Below are 13100 nucleotides of genomic sequence, written 5' to 3'. Positions count from 1 at the left end.
CAGAAAAACTGCATGGCCTAGAATTTTCATTTCATAGAATGTGTTAGGCTGCCGGTAGAAAAGTTTTCATTTTACTGGGTTTCATTTGTTAAATCGGAGTTAGGTTTTCTTTATTATGATGTGTCTGTAAGGATGCACCACCATTTAAATTGCTCGGTACGCTAGAGTAATTGCGTTGGCTTCAGTTGGTTTCTCAACTATGTCAACATCCAGAATTGAACCCGTAAAACCACAAGTTCAAGAGGATCACCACACCATTCCTCATTTTTTTACCACACTACCTTTCGCTAGAGACACTAAGGTCGTCGCCACAAGCTCTGCCTTGTCAACCAAGGTCATGCCCTTCGACAAGCCTTAGACTGCTTAATCCATCGTCAATCGATATTTAGAAAAAAAAAATAGAAATCGAAAAAGTAAATATTTAGAAAAAAAAATCAAAATAAAAAAAGTAAATGGATGCAGGTCGAGATCGGCATGAGCGTCTACCGAGTGAGAGAGAGAGAGAGAGAGAGAGAGAATAGGCCTGAAAACAGGGGGCCTTTTGGCCAGCCCTCATTTCTAACAAAATAGAGAGAGATGCTTGTACCTAGGCTGCCATCACTGATCGCCGATGGATAATCTACTTACCGCTCTCCGCCTATTGGTAGTGGTCTGCTGCCGCCGTCTACCGATGGGTGCCCTGTCTGGATATGAGACGCAGATCCTTTTTTCCTAAAAAAGGATGGTCTTGTCTAACCATAAACTCATACTACAATACTACATTTGGATCCCAAATGAGGGCATATCCAACCCATTGAAATATCAAACAGAACTGATCAATGCGAGGCCCAACATGGATAAGCAAAATAAAATTTAAAGAACAATAAGATCCATCATTATACCCCCGATCACGCAAAAAAAAAATTGCTTTTTCATATGGAACAAGATGGGAAGAATTAAAAAACTGATTTTCATAAAAAACAAATGCTTACCAATGGGCATGTCATCAGTTGTGTTGTCCATGAATTTTGAACACCAAGCATGAACAAGATCCATACATGTGCACATCTAGTTAGTAGAAAAGCACTGCACATATAAATTACATAATTGTAAAGAAGTACTTAAAACTTACAAGGGGATTCCCATCATCAGCTAGGATCTACAACTTCTAGCACCTTATCATCTTACATTGAATCTACAACCTTGCAACAACGGACAAATTTACCATTATTACACTCAAATTTACCATTATTACACTCACTAATACAAGACATTATTGCTATGAAAGTAGATTACAGAAATACATAGCTATAAAGAAGACTTTTAATCATAGTCATGCGAAGAAAAACAAGACAGGAGAACATAGTCTAAATGAGATTAATAAGTTTACCAAATTCTCAACAATTGTCCAATCCACTAAGCACTGAGGTAAGTGGAACACATAGATGCTGAATACCACACACAAGTGTAACAGCATCAATGATTTGCTCCTTGTGCTCCCCAAACCAGTTTTGGTAAGAATCATCCCCAAGAACAATTCCTAACACTTGATATGACAAGCATCTTATGTGTTGCATGAATTCGTGAACTTGATCCTAACATTTTGGGTTTTCCTGAACTTGGTCGCCTGTCCTGTTGGTGAACCAGGAGCCTCTGATGCCATTAAAAACCAAAGTACTTAATACAACCAGAGTTGGCGTTAGAGTCGGTTGAAGGCATCCTTAGGAATGTGTTGTTGATTTACAAATAATGCCTTTTCTTTTTATGTGGTTTAATGCATAATGTTTGTTGTGGTTTAAAGCATATGGAAGATATGACTCAGGGTCTCTGTCATGAACATGTGCGTGTGTCTCTTTCTCATACCAAGTAGAAAGACACATGTGCACGTGCACAAGTACTGAAAAAACATGTATTTGTTGATGTGCAGCTAGTGCTTGAATTCTTATAGTACCCAACTGATTGAGTCATTGAATCAGCCAACTCACCAAATGGGCACCCTAACCAATTTGATTCACAGTGAGATTCACTGTTCACCTTCTAGTTCATGATCCTGGGCTTGCAGCAACAACATCAACATCAAAAACCAATAACAAATCTAAAAACAAGCCTTCCACGACTTTCTGCAATAAGTTAACTGAAATAAGTGTTAGCTGTGTCATTTTCATGCCTAAAAAACTTGCATTCTCCACCCCATTTTGCAAAACCATGTATTGCAAGCCAAGACAAATATTAGATGAAGCCAGGAACAAAACTCATGCAACTTCAAAGCATAGAACTTTTCAAAAATGTCACAGTTCAAAATCGAACGAAGAAGGCACACTTTTCGGTTTCTGACAGGTTCACAAATCTGGGTTAAAAAGATATTATCTTGTAAAGAGACGATATGAAAACTAAGGATTTTTTTACTCTACAGAAGTAGAGGATTTTAAAAAACCAAAATTCAGAATTTTTTGAACAATTTCGGTTTTTTTTTATTTTTTTTATTCTGCCCAAATTTCTGTATAAAACAGAATAGAATAAAAGTTCTCAAAAACAATTTTTCCTAATTAAACTATTAAAGGTCAGTAAAAATCACCGAAAATTCAGAAAACTATAATCAAAACACAAAATGCTTGCACCTAAGATGAACATACCTAAGATGAACATACAACACTCAAGCAACTGAGCAAATCAATGACTGAGCCACATATGAACTGCCAACATCATCCCTTCAATGTTTCTTTATTTTCACATGAACATATTCAAATATTTGCTCTGTTTTATATATATATATATATATATAAAAGTGCCCTTTCGGATATGAAAATCGACTACTGGAGCAAATGCTAGTGACTGAGCCTTGCCGGTACCATATATATATATATATAAAAGTGCCCTTTCGGATATGAAAATCGACTACTGGAGCAAATGCTAGTGACTGAGCCTTGCCGGTACCGGAATCACAGACGAGAAATGCTGTGAGGAGAGATCTGTGGGTCAATAGCTTTAAAAAAAAAAATTGTGATCTCTGGTGGAGTTTAGTATTTGAAAATTAAGAGACAATTTAATAACCTCTAAAGGGAAGAGGAGCATAAAGAAGAGAGTATTAGTGTGTTCGCCACAATGTTCACTCTACGAACTTGCTAGGGCAAAATTGAATGATGGACTTGGTCAAAAACGAAAAACATTAATTTTAGAAACAATTATAAAACAATTAATTTCAATCATAAATTCATACACAAATTGCTAAAACTTACTACCCACTCGAATGTGAGTAGTGCACTATATAATCATATACACTCGGATATGACTGCATAACTGCATAACGCATATATATTGTGGTGCTTGCATGACCTAGAATTTATTCGTTTCATAGAATGTGTTACTGGTTTCATTTGTTAAATCGGAGTTGGGTTTTCTTTATTATTGATTTGTCTGTAAGGATGCATTGAAAAACCACAAGTTCAAGAGGATCACCACACCAGTCCTGATTTTTTCACCACAGCACTACCTTCCACCAGAGACACTAAGGTCGTTGCCACAAACTCTGCCTTGTCAACCAAGGTCTCCTTGGCAAAAGGTCATGCCCTTCGGAGAAGCCTTCCACTACTTAATCCGTCCACAATTGATATTTAGAAAACGCATATTGTTGCAGAATTCCAGTTGTTGGCATGAGTGTGTGTGTGTGAGAGAGAGAGAGAGAATAAGCCTAACACAGAGGGTCTTTTGGCCAGCCCTCATTTCTAACGGAAATGAAAGAGAGAGAGAGAGAGAGAGATATGCTTGTACCTCCGCTGCCTGATCGCTGATGGATAATCCACTTACCGCTCTCCGCCTACTGGTGGTGGTCTGCTGCTGCCGTCTACCAATGGGTGTCCCGTCAATGGGTGTCCCGTCTGGATATGAGACGGTATTGCCGGTGAATGACATATTCGGGGAAGTGCTTCCTTTTTCCTAAAAAAAGATGGTCTTGTCAAACCATAAACTTCATACTACATTTGGATCCCAAATGAGCGCATCTCCAACCCACTGAAATATCAAACAGAACCAATCAATGCCAGGCCCAAACGTCGACAATTTAAGAACAACAAGATCCAACAAGATGAATACCAATCATTATACTCAAAAAAATATGCATTATTTTTCATATGTAAGATGGGAATAATTAAAAAACTGATTTTCATAAAAAATAAATGCTTACCAATAGGCATGTCATCAATTGTATAGTCCAAGAATTTTGAATACCACTAGCAAGCATGAACAAGATCTATACATGTGCCCCATGAACAAGATCTATACATGTGCGCATCTAGTTAGTAGAAAAGCAACTACACATATAAAGTACTTAAAACTTACAAGGGCATAGATGTTGTCGTCAGTGTAACAGCATCAATGACTTGCTCCTTGTGCTCCCCAATATAGTTTTGGTAAGAATCAAGTATGCCAATGAGCATTTTTCCTGTCAACAACAATCTTAATCAGTGGCATAAAAAATCTCACTGTTAATCAAATTGGTTAGGGTGCCCATTTGGTGAATTGGCTGACTCAATGACTCAATCAGTTGGCTTAGAGTCAAACAATAAATAATATATAAAATAAGAAAAATCTTAAAAGACTTGAGAAAATAACAAAAAAGTGATAGATGACAAGTCTATATCCACTGAATAGAATCAGTTTGCCAGCAATTTGATCCACACCGTGATTCATAATCTGTTTCTCTTTTGATCAAGATGAAGGCCAAATAATATCTGGCATCTTCTGTTGCAGCATGGTCACTGGCCATGATGACTATACCAATAAAATTCAATAGGGCCAAAGCGACAGATGCTCACAGCAGAAAGAAAATAGGAAAATTGAAAGTTGTGCTTATGGCAATTTTCAAAAGCAGCCTTCAGGAGATGAGGAGTCCCATCTGACTTTGCAGCTAAGAAAAGGCAATCACCTGCATGGACAAAAAACTTGCATAACTCCCTCCCTCTATGAGGCACATATCATTTGTAGGAAAGAACAAGAATTTGCTTCTATTAATGCTTTTAACTGTATGAATTGACATGTTAGCTCTAATAAAAACATATGCACGTTTGAACAGTGGGCCCATAAAATACACCAATCAGCCATATCCACCTGCATTGTGATATTTTATAAATGCCACGAATTCAAGCACTAGCTACACATCAACAAATACATGTTTTTCAGTACTTGTGCACGTGCATGTGTCTTTCTACTTGGGTATGAGAGAGAGACACACACACACATGTTCATGACAGAGACGACCCTGAGTCATATCTTCCATATGCTTTAAACCACAACAAACATGAAAAGTAAAGGCATTATTTCGTGTTCAGTACATCAACAACACATTCCTAAGGATGTCTTTAACCAATGCCACAGCCAACTCTGGTTGTATTAAGTACTTTGGTTTTTCTAGAACAGTTGTCGTTGAATGGTGAATGGCATCAAAGGCTCTTGGTTCGCCAACCACAACAGGCCTGGGCAGTTCAGGAAAACCCAGAATGTTAGGATCAGGTTCACGAATTCATGCAATGCATAAAATGCTTGCCATATCAAGTGTTAGGAATTATTCTTGGGAAAAAAAAGATTACTGGTTCACCTTTTAGTTCATGATCCTGGGCCTTACCTGGATAAGAACATCAAAAACCAAAAGCAAATCATCAAAAACCAAACAAGCTTTCCACAACATTCTGAAATAAGCATTAGCTGTGTCATTTTCAAGCCTAAAAAACTTACATTCTGACATAATTGTGGACCAACCTCAGCTCACCTTCTCCTCCAATGTAGGAAAAGCATCTCGTGGGAATGGGAAGAACTGGATTAAAAGCAACAGCCTCAATCGACGGGGAGTAGGTCATTCAGCCAGCCTAGTGACACAGCATAAATAGCATCAATGAGAAAAAATTCAATAATATCATAATTTTTCCCCAATGCAGGATACTATCTTGATTTATGGATAAACAAACACATACTAGTCAAAATATCCATGACACTCAACTAATAAGACACAAGAAGAAACAAGAAGAAACTGAATACTAACCTGGTCCAAAACTATGAAGGCGACAGCGCAAAGGCATGTGAGGGTGGTTGGTGACGATGAAGAATAACTCCACCCCATTTTGCAAAACCATGTATTGCAAGCCAAGACAAATATTAGATGAAGCCAGGAACAAAACTCATACAACTTTAAAGGATAAAATTTTTCAAAAATGTCACAGTTCAAGATCGACCAATAAGAGATCTTCCCTAAGTCTGGGTTATGTCATTGAAAAACAGGTTGAAGACACTCGGTTAAGATGGAATTATGGGTCAGGTTCCCAAATGATCTCTTTGAAGACAAAAGAAAAGATGGACAAATTGTCACATTCAGTATGAGTGGACTAGGTTTGAAGAGTTTCATCTATTCCATGAACGGACTAGTGGTTTGTTAATGAAATGGCAAACACCTTTCAAGACCAAAGGGGATCGTTTAGTTCCTCTTATGCCTAGAAAACCTCGAAACATAACAAGAGATGTCAAATTTTACTTTGAAATAGTTCAAAATTATCACTTTAACTCATAAACTTAAGTGCTCGTGTTGTGCAAATAATATGTCATTCACTTACCCATAGTACCATACAAGGATTAGGATTCATTTCGCATCAATGTCGTTGAACCTCTAGAAGGGATATCTTTCAATTTCCAAAATGTGAACATAAAGGAATCATCCTCGACATCTTAGGTAATCAAAAAAAAGGAGCAGATATTGACCCCAAATTCACACATCCACAAAAGATCGTTACATTCAATTCCTGCGAGTTCAGCCTTCATGTCTTTCATCTCTTGGCAGACACCTTTTTTTTTTCTTTTTTTTTTTTCTTTTTTTTGCATTCAGCTTTTTGCCTTTTGATTTTTTTTTTCAGGCCGACCTTCACCTTTGAGGGAATACCTCACCACCTCAAAGGCTACTACGAAGCTCCACTGCTTTGGTGGTTATGTGTAGCTTTGTCACGTGTCCAACCCGCTTCACCTTACGGGTTTTCAACGAGCCAAAGGTTCATAAGCCATTATCTTCGCGAAATAGACATAAATCAGCTTTATGCCTACCCGGTACTCTTGATTACTGACTCAGATGAACAACTACACAAGCCCCGAGCCCATCTCTCAACACTCATTTTGCTACCTGCCAAGATCTTACAGAGCATTGTGGCTTCTCTCTCAATATATTTTCAGGCTAAATCCTTGCAAATGTTTGAACACCAGAGTCAATAGCATTTCCTAGTCTTGACTTTCTCAGCTTCATAGGAGTTTTCCTTATTGTTCAAATCCAGGATTTTTTCAGCTTTCCTCTTCCATTGATTGACAACAAAAACTTGAAAGTTTCTCCTACTCGAGAAGATACTAAGAGTAAAGCAAAGACATATCATTATGAGCGAAGACATTTTTAAAATGTTTTTAAGCAAAATTAAAAAAAAATTATTTTACAAATGTTCTTGACATCAAATGGTATATCACCAGGAGGCATAAGCTCTACTCCCTAAAGAGATGGGTGAATGCAAAACAAGATGGGTAGACTGAGTAGAAGAACGAACTTCACCAACTTTCCCACAAATGTATGATATTCTACATAAAAGGTTGGTTTAAGGGTGACAAGTTCTCATAAATGTTAGGTCATCAACTGATTTTACAAGAGGTTTAGGTTAAGTTCTTCTCTTTCCTTGAACGAAGCCCAGGATAAACCAGTCCTATGCAGTGGCTTTCGTAAAATCATTAGGGAAATGATGATGACAATCATGGGATTGGACACTGTTAGACTCTGAATGTAAGGCTGTCTGCAGAAAGCGAAAGTAAAAAAGTGTTTGGATATAAAACAGAGGCAGACTTTTCGATTTCTGAAAGGTTCACAAATCTGGGTTAAAAAGACATTATATTGTAAAGAACCGATATGAAAACTAGGGATATTTTTACTCTACAGAAGTAGAGGATTTTAGAAAACCAAAATTCAGAATTTTTTGAACAATTTTGGTATTTTTTTATTCTTCCCAATTTCTGTACAAAGTATAACAGAATAAAAGTTCTCAAAAACAATTTTTCCTAATTAAACTATTAAAGGTCAGTAAAAAACCCAGAAACTTCAGAAAACTATAATCACTAGCAAGAAGATCAAAACACAAAATGCTTGCAGCCAAGATGAACATACAACACTCAAGCACACAGGGCAAGAATAATACAAATAAAAAGAAAACCAAATTTAAAGTACATTAGCAAAGAAATCACACTATGTTATTCTATAGAATTTATAGAAAACAGATTTCCTCTTCAAAGAACAAAGTAACTCACTTCTTGTAATGGACCATGAACCTTCATCGCATTCCCAAAGGTTACTATGACAATTAATTGGGGCTGCATTAAGGGGAAACATTTTTAGACAAGTGCAGTCCACCAATTAAGAAGGAAAGGAAGAAGACAAGGAAAAAAATGCATACCAGATGACGACTGCTAAAGCCTGTCTACAATAATGTGCTGCCTCATTGAGCCTTCCCTTTCTCACGACAAAAATGACCCGCCATCAGTAAAATTAGGTCACAAGTCATAACTGCAAATACAAGAAAAGCAGAATTACAGGAAAGATCTAAGCAATATTTGGAACTAGGCAAGGATAGGAGAAGAAACCATACAATTTGAAGCAAAAGCCAATAATATCATTAATGCTAGGAAGTACAATGGATAGGCCCAAATATAACTAAACAGATAAAAGTATTTAGCAACCAACAAAGAAAAACAATGTATGAAAGTCTGATATTCATATAACATCCATGTTGTAAGCAGACCCTTTTCCAAAGCACTCTAGTTCATAGCTGGAAGGTGTTGTTGTGACCAATAGGTCACAGGCTGACAGCAACAATTTTGGCTGCATTCCTATCTTAGCCAATAGTGAGATGATCACATCTGCTATAATGCATTGATTTTAACAATATGCAGCCTTTTTAACTTTGACATTTTGATCATACAACCCAGTAGTATTTTACTGTATTTATGTTAACATTTAAATATCAAAACGGCTTTCTAATTAAAATTTCAAAATTTTTAAAAAGGCATCCAACAGATTGTAACACCACAAAACAAATGCATTAGAATGAGATGAGGAGCAAAGGCTGAAAAGCCGTCCATACTGATTGAAACTGAACGCAAATCAGTGACGGAGCCACATATGAACTGCCCACATCAGCCCTTCAATTTTTGTTTCTTTTCACATTAACATATTCAAATATTATATATATAGATATATATAAGTGCCCTTTCGGATGTAAAAATCTGCTACTAGAGCAAATGCTAGTGACTGAGCGCTGCCAGTACCTAACAACGGAGTCACAGGCAAGAAATGCTGTGAGAAGAGATCTGTGGGCCAATAGCTTTTTATTTTAAAAAAAGAAAAATGTGATCACTGTGGGGTTTCAGTATTTAAAGATTAAGAGACAATTTAATAATCACTAAAGGAAATAGGAGCAGAAAGAAGACAATAAGGAATCATCTTTTTATCATCAGTTTAACCATATTTCCTGCTTCAATGAGGCCTCTAATAAAATAAAGGAGCTTAAGGGGACAAAAAGAGAGATCCCTATGTGGGAGAGACCGCCGGTGGACGCCGTCCCTCGTTGATCTGTAAGGTGGACAGATATCTACTGCTCTCCCATAAGGTTCCAAACAAAGAAGACATGATATAGGGCATTAACCGGCTCTGCTACCAACTGTTGAAATAATCTAGATTCACATGCACAACTTCACAGGTAGATATAAACCGGTAAGATGCTTACCGGTTCTTGTCATGATAAACAACGAGAGAAGAATGAAGAATGAAATGGACAATCTCTTCGGCTAACGGCTACTGTCAATGAACACGAACACAGGTGCTAAACATTGAAGGTGAGCAGGGACTGATCCTCAAAAATTTTTCAACTATTGAAACCGCTCTGTCTCTTGAATGGGTGCGAAATAAAGAGGTGCATGGTAAAGAAGTTTTGGAATGAAGCCTTCACACGTTCTCCAACAAAATCAACAATTCTCTAAATTCAATTACCTATTAGTATATGAAACTTGTCCAACTTGGTAAATCCTATGTGGAGCTCAAAGTGAAGGGAGCCAAGAGCCCTATGATATGATATGACATGTTTTAATACGGAGGAGATGGAAGTGGCCAGACTTAAAAGAGGAGAGGGTTTGGAAAGAGGAGGGCAGCCGGATGCATAGCTGGGTCTGCCTCTGCAAATCGGCGATTTGTCTGAACCTCAAGGAGAACCCTTACCGTCATGTGTGAGCAAGCTAATGAGGATAGTGATCACATGTTCCTCAAATACAGAAAAGGCAACAAAGATCCAATAAATTTTGGCCACCGTAAGATGTTCAATGACACAATCAGTTGGGCTTAGAAACAAATATCATCTACTTTTTCAAAGATAAAGCATATCTAAAACGACCCTCCTCATGTTAAAAGGGCGAATAAGACGACTAGGGCTGCGATTTGGGGAAAGGCAGACAGGAAACACAGGCAGACGTGAGAATAAAACGCGATAGAAACAGGCAAGCCGGTGCCTTACCTCGACAGGGATGAGGAAGAGGAGCTGATGCAGACGTGAGCAGCTGGATGCGGGAGAGCTTCTGCAAGAGGAAGACGAGCCTTCTCCACGGGCAACGGGGCAAGGGAAAAAAAAATATATTATGTCCTAACGGGCAGGCAGAAATTTTGTCCGCGCTGAAGAGTGAAATAAGGAAAGAGGCGGGTAGGATTCGATAAACTTTCCCTCTCAACAAACTTTCAGAATCGACCCAAACATTACGTAGTATTGGAAAAACACTAGAGTATGTTTTATCTTTGTGTCTAATGTTGAGCTGCTCAACTTTTTTATTACTAAGCTTGAAGAGGCTCTTAGAATCCTCCCATTTGTTTTAAAAGCTTTTTCTTCTTGGCACTGCTGTTAGGAGGATGATCGTCTTCTACTTTTCGTCCTTCGCTTTTTTTTTCGGTCTCGTTCATAACAATGCCTGAGAACTTGGGGGCGTCCTTCTACTCACTTCTTAAAAGAAAACCTAGCAACAACCCACACACTCAGTATTGGTTGCTTGTGCTCATGTTGTTTGGCTACAAGTTGTGTTATGTGAGTGCTATCTTTATTTGGTTTGCTCTTTGAAACAGCTAGAAATTTTGATCTATGAACTCCAAAATAGTGATTTCTCTTAATCATAGTCACAAATAAGGTCTTGAATTTTTAAATGGCAAGCTTTTTTTTTATATAATTCTGAGAGCTTGAAAAAAATATGAAAAATATGGTAAATTTTTTAAAATTTTTAAAAACTAAAAATATGAGAACAATAAAATAAGTGAGAAACTAATATCACAAACATAGAAAGATAAATAGATTTGCAACAAAAAAAAATATTTGGCATTAAAAAATAAAAAAAAGTGAAAAAAATGAAAAAAATTGTGTTAAAAACGGGTTTAAAATGTGTTTTTTCATTTTTAAAGTTTTTTCAATAAAGTTTCACGAAAGTTTCAAAATCGACCCAATTCTTATTTAGTATTTCAAAACACACTTTAGTTTTAACAATTACATAAACTGCTTTTTTGAAAACTTACGAGCCTAACAGAGAGCAACAATGGGAAGATGCTTCAGGTCCACCTGAAGCTTCTACCGGTTCTGCTAGGCTTCGTATTTTTTCTGCCAAACCAAGGACGGCCTAACCAAGATGGGTCGTTTGGATTAATACTTTTCTGTTGAGGTGTCTGTAATTGTCTTCTATTAAACATCTTAATTTTTTCTGCTCGTTGTTTTTGAGACAAGCACGTTATTCAATCTTTTTCCTTTAGAGAATATACAGAGGTCCAAATGGTCTTCTGGTCGGCAACCTTGTTGAAGGTATCTCTTTTTTGCAAGCCAAAAGAAGGGTACTCTCGGTAAACATGAAGCTTGTGCAGGTAGACTTGCTCAGAAATCCATAAAATTGTGGTGTTCCAAGATTCCATATTAGTGTGGATTTCATTTTCACCTACACACAGAATTTGCTTGCATCGTGTTCATTTATTGTCTGGCTTAGTTGTCAGCTTGGTTGTGAAACATGAAGTAGATTTCTTGCTCCAACTCTATGACCTGCCTTCGCGCTATTATCTTTATCTGCATTGTACCTGAAGTGTTCGCTACTGTTACAGGTCGAGGAGGAGACACCGTTTTCATGTTCACTAGTCTCTTCCAGGCACATTACTTGTGGTTTCTACGATACGTCTCTGTACATCCATGATGTTCATATGGCTGTAAATTTGACAGATGTTTAGTTTTCTTCAAATTTCTTTTGCAATTGCGTTGTTGCTCCGTGCAGCCATGAAATTTATTATTCTGACTGGCATATTGTATTGTTTGATAGCTGGACAAGCTTACTTATTTCATGAGTCTAATAATGCCTGAAATTACCAAGCCTGGCTGATAATGGACAGGATGTGCCTAGTTTGCTAGTCGTAACAACAATTTGATTTGGAACTCTTCCTTTATTTAACTTTGTAAACGTTTGAGTATGCATTTAAGGTTATGAATAAACGTAGGAACTTTATTTCTGAATCGAAATCTTAAAGCCAAATGGCTAAGAAATTCGCTAAATCGAATTGGTATTGGAATCTTTTGTGAATCGAATTTGATGAAAAAAATATTTTTAAAATAAAAATTAAAAATATCAAAAGAAGAGAAAGACCACATATGGGAAAGCCTTCGGGCCTCTTTCTAATGATGGATTGTTAATCATCAGCTCGCTCAAAAAAATATTTCTCGAATGTTAATCCTTATAGGGTTATGACTTAGCTTTGTTTCAAACCTCTCTTTCAAACTCGAACCGGTCATGCATGGTCAGTTCCCCTTGCATCAGATGCAGGTCCAATTTGAACCTAAATAATTATCCAACTTACAATGACTCTGGTCTCTACCGCAACGCGACCCATGTTTACCGTCAACCTCCCTTCGCCCTTCGGAAAAAAGAACGTATGTGGATCTGAACCATATCAGAACTATATCCGATCCGTTCACTGTAACTTATTTGGCGGGAAAAGCCGTTGGAGTTCCACCGTACATAAGAAAGGGGCTCAACACCCACCAACTACCAAGGGCTTTGGA

The 13100-nt window shown here is 37.4% G+C and overlaps 1 long non-coding RNA gene across 13 annotated transcripts in view; it reads right to left on the bottom strand.

Moving 5' to 3' along the window:
• LOC116266104 (uncharacterized) overlaps positions 1-10687 on the bottom strand; it is a 52732-nt gene extending 42045 nt beyond the window's left edge. For 7 of the 13 annotated variants that reach the window (XR_007575060.1, XR_007575058.1, XR_007575066.1 and 4 more), the window contains exons 1-2: positions 10545-10687; positions 8436-8545 (exon numbers count right to left, since the gene is read on the bottom strand). This is a non-coding gene — a long non-coding RNA (uncharacterized LOC116266104). Of the gene's footprint in view, positions 1-3747; positions 3988-4159; positions 4418-4790; positions 4901-5372; positions 5448-5569; positions 5597-5706; positions 5838-6010; positions 8353-8435; positions 8546-10544 lie in introns of all 13 variants that reach the window. The other 6 variants (XR_004175258.2, XR_007575063.1, XR_004175255.2 and 3 more) reach the window with 6 other exon arrangements.
• Positions 10688-13100: the final 2413 nt, after the last annotated feature.

Source organism: Nymphaea colorata, chromosome 12, assembly GCF_008831285.2.
Source record: "Nymphaea colorata isolate Beijing-Zhang1983 chromosome 12, ASM883128v2, whole genome shotgun sequence".
Lineage (NCBI taxonomy): Eukaryota > Viridiplantae > Streptophyta > Magnoliopsida > Nymphaeales > Nymphaeaceae > Nymphaea > Nymphaea colorata.
Note: the sequence above shows the minus strand (reverse complement) of the source record. Positions and strands in the feature narration are given on the sequence as shown.